The sequence below is a fragment of the Scylla paramamosain genome, unplaced genomic scaffold (assembly GCF_035594125.1).
Source record: "Scylla paramamosain isolate STU-SP2022 unplaced genomic scaffold, ASM3559412v1 Contig157, whole genome shotgun sequence".
In the NCBI taxonomy this organism is placed as follows: domain Eukaryota; kingdom Metazoa; phylum Arthropoda; class Malacostraca; order Decapoda; family Portunidae; genus Scylla; species Scylla paramamosain.
In genome coordinates, this window is record NW_026973822.1 from 710 (window position 1) to 5000 (window position 4291).

Sequence of the window (4291 nt, forward strand, 5' to 3'; positions counted from 1 at the left end):
TCTGTCTGTTTATCTGCTTATTAAACCCAACCCCCACAGCCTGTCTGCCAGAGCCTCAATTAACAAGTGCCTAGAGACTCCCTAAAGGCAAATCTAAGTATTTCTCCCTCTCTCTCTCTCTCTCTCTCTCTCTCTCTCTCTCTCTCTCACAGCTAGTCTGCCAGCCTCAACTAACAATGGTACCTGGAGTCCACTTATATACAAGCTGAGTGTTTCTCTGTCTCTCTCTCCTCCACAGCCTGTCTGCCAGAGCCTCAAGATAGACAACTGCTTCCACCTGGCCCAGTCCTACAGTCCTGAGTCTATTCTGAATGACCACGTGTGCAAGGTGCAGTGTGCATTTTGCCTTCCGTGCCTTCCCACAAGTGGCCACTCAGGACTCCAACCAGCTCGGATTTGCCAACAGTTAAAGAGCTGACGTCACAAGAAATGGTTAGAGAATATTTTGCAATGTCCCTATCTTGTGAAGTATGTTAGGGGTGGGGATGCTCTCTCTCTCTCTCTCTCTCTCTCTCTCTCTCTCTCTCTCTCTCTCTCTCTCTCTCTCTCTCTGTCTGTCTGTCTGTGTAAGAGGCAAGTTTTGTTTTTGTTCAGCAGATATATGGTATATTATGACAGTAAATTTGGGGTTGAGTGGTTGTATTTAGCAATGTCTCTCTGGAGTAATGCTGTAAATTTTTGTGTTTGTTTCTCCCTTGTATGTATGTATGTATGTTCCTCCTGCTCCTCCTCCTTGGGTTTGTGGAAGACTATAACATCTTACAGAAAAAAAAAAAAAGAAAATTAAGTTGTTTTCATAATGCTGCTACTGCTGTTTGTATGTATGTATGTATCTATGCATCTGTGTATATGTGTGTGTGTGTGTGTGTGTGTGTGTGTGTGTGTGTGTGTGTGTGTGTGTGTGTGTGTATTGATGGAAACACACACACACACACACACACACACACACACACACATGATTAGGTAGAGAACAGACACAAGAAAAGGTATATTCATTCAAATCTTGCAAAATGACCTTAGTATGGCCCAGAATACAGGTCATTTAAGGTCAAGTTGCATGAAATTTGGTTATTTAGTGAGGAATGTTGGTATATGTTGACCTCAGCAAGACCCAGGACACAAGGTCATTCAAGGTCAGATGTATTGCTGTTTTGAATTCAGCAGATCCAGAATGAAAGGTCATTGAAGGTCAAATTATGTTTATGAAGCTTTTCTATTTAATTTAGTGAGATGTGTGTGTGTGTGTGTGTGTGTGTGTGTGTGTGTGTGTGTGTGTGTGTGTGTGTGTGTGTGTGTGTGTGTGTGTTCATGTGTTATTCAATATCATTCATCTATGTCTTTTCAGCTCCTTTTAGCCCTAACTTATTCATGTGTGTTCTGTCAATGGTCTCACTTCATTGCACCTCCATTCACTGTGTTAAGAAAGGAAAAGTCTCTTGGTGTGGTAGGAAACTGAAAATTATATTTCTGCGTGCTTATTTTCTTCTGCTAAGTAAACCTAACTCATATTTTATCCTAGTGTGTGTGTGTGTGTGTGTGTGTGTGTGTGTGTGTGTGTGTGTGTGTGTGTGTGTGTGTGTGTGTGTGTGTGTGTGTGTGTATTGTATGTTAATGTAAATTGTAATATGTATTTTATTTTTTATAAAATATTGGCTAAACATGATATTTCTATGTAGTAATGTCCCTCTTCAGTCTCCCTGTGTGTGTGTGTGTGTGTGTGTGTGTGTGTGTGTGTGTGTGTGTGTGTGTGTGTGTGTGTGTGTGTGTGTGTGTGTGTGTATTGTATGTTAATGTAAATTGTAATATGTATTTTATTTTTAATAAAATATTGGCTAAACATGATATTTCTATGTAGCAATGTCCCTCTTCAGTCTCCCTGTGTGTGTGTGTGTGTGTGTGTGTGTGTGTGTGTGTGTGTGTGTGTGTGTGTGTGTGTGTGTGTGTGTGTGTGTGTGTGTGTGTGTGTGTGGTGTTTTGTCTGGGTCATCTTGTGTAGAACTGCTGACCTGCTATATATATATATATATATATATATATATATATATATATATATATATATATATATATATATATATATATATATATATATATATATATATATATATATATTTTAGTGTCCAAATTGCCCCAATATGTCATGGGTAGGGTGTGGTGCTTCCTATCAGGGGAACAATGCCTCCCCTAATTTGGCAGGAAAGAATACATGTACACTTGCCATACAGAGGAAAAAAAAAAAAACTGTTACAGGACTGCACAAGTAATACAATACAGTGAAGCCTCTGATACTGAATAAGATGAGAAAAATAATATCAATGAAAGGAATGATGAAACACTTTGAAGATGTAACAGGAGGGGGAGAAAGCTATTAATTAATGGAGTAGGTTATAATGGAAACAATGAAGGCAAGAATGAGAGCAGGAAAGAGGAAAAGTAAATAAAAGTTTATCTATTTATTTACATTTAATGGGTACAGCAAGGGAGTTTCTATGTATCTATCTGTCCACCTGTCCACCTGTCCATCTGTCCACCAGGTTGGCAATCCCACACAGGGTGGCCCAGACAGAGCACCATCCACTCATACACACATCATTCACGCTCTTAGTGCTATCAGCCCCTAATGGAGAGGGTATTCACCTAACATAAAAAATAACTATAACAATCTCATTGCCACATAATCAGCTTAGTGCTTCAGACGCAAGATATTAAACCAATAGGAATGAGGGAGTAAATGAGATGAGAAGATAATGATAAAAGGTATCTCTACGAGGAAGCATCAGCAAAATCCTTTGGTTCAGTAATCAGGGCAGAAGAAGGAATGGTGGGCTCAAGCTTGATAACGCCAGCTTTAAATGAGATACAACCTAACACTGTGTTTACTAATGCAATTGTTCTGTGGATTTTTACTAAGTTTAGATACACATAGAAGAATTTGTTTGTTGAATACTTCCTTTCTGGTTTTTTAATGATTTATTTTTTAATTGTTAGGGTGTTGAAGAGGTTTTTCATAATATTAGTGATAGTTTTGTAGGCTCTGCTTATTTATCTATTTGTTATTTTGTCTATCTATTAATCTCTCAGTCTACCCATTGATCTAAGTATCTGCTGGACCTAACCTAACTAGGCCTATCTCTGCTTATCTCTCAATGTCTATCTATTTACCTAATCTAACCATCTATCTCTCTATCTCTCAGTCTATTTAACTTTGTTTTATCTAACCATTTATCTATCTCTCTACATACCTGTGGAGCATACCTAAACTAACCATACCTGCTGTAACTTAACCATACCTAAACTAACTTGACCACACCAAAACTAACCTAACCATACCTGCTGTAACCTAACCATACCTAAACTAACTTAACCACATCCAAACCTAACCACACCCAAACTAACCTAACTGTACTTGCTGTAACCTAACCTAACCATACCCAAAACTAACCTAACGTAACTACACCCAACCATATCAAACCTAAGCTAACCATACCTAAATTCAAGGCAAGGTATGCGTGTCTAGCCAGTGGTAGCCATAATTATTTCCTGTTTTCATCAATAAAAAAAAAAGGCATTGAATTCAATTTAAAAAAAACATTTCAATTATTGTTAAAGGTTTGTAGAAAAGAATATATGAAGAGCTAGTGTTGTTTCATAAGGTAGGTAATGAAATACTGGCACATTAATAAAAGTGATATCAAGCCTCAATATACTGACATACGGTAATAATACTGTGGCACCATCACAATCACCAGCACCACCACCTTACCATTTATATCACTAGACAACCACCTCTACACCGTACGTAATGTACTTTCCACATATAATGCATACCTTTGGGCAAATTGGTGTCAGCGGAGCATTGAATGAATGCCTCTTGGCACTTGCTGGGAGACTGGATGCCTTGGCAGTGTTGCCAGACTGAATTATGCATAATCTGACCAAATCTGACAAAATATCTGTAGAAATCTGTAACCCATAAGGAAAATTTCTGAGGAAAAATATGTTGATAATAATGAAATTTTATTAGCCCTATGGTAACTCACATAAACAGAACAAAGGGTATTTAGTTAATTTTAACTGAAAACAAGCATTTAGGAAGTGTAGCCCATAAAGGCGACGTCACACGGGAGATTTTAGAAATGGAAGCTAAATCTCAAAAACTTGCGATATTTGTGAAAAAATAGTGGTTGCATATCCCGTTTGACGACGTCTTAATACAACTACATGCAATTTTACACATATTACACACCCAGCATAAACCATTTGTAGTGAGAGAAGCACTGTATGAAAAAGAAAA

General features: G+C 37.9%; 1 long non-coding RNA gene across 2 annotated transcripts in view; it reads right to left on the reverse strand.

The window, feature by feature from the left end:
- Positions 1–2316: 2316 nt before the first annotated feature.
- LOC135099610 (uncharacterized) overlaps positions 2317–4291 on the reverse strand; it is a 17138-nt gene continuing 15163 nt past the window's right edge. Inside the window, exon 3 of one of the 2 annotated variants that reach the window (XR_010268177.1) lies at positions 2317–3960. This is a non-coding gene — a long non-coding RNA (uncharacterized LOC135099610). Of the gene's footprint in view, positions 3961–3997 lie in introns of those variants that run through there. The other variant, XR_010268176.1, reaches the window with a different exon arrangement.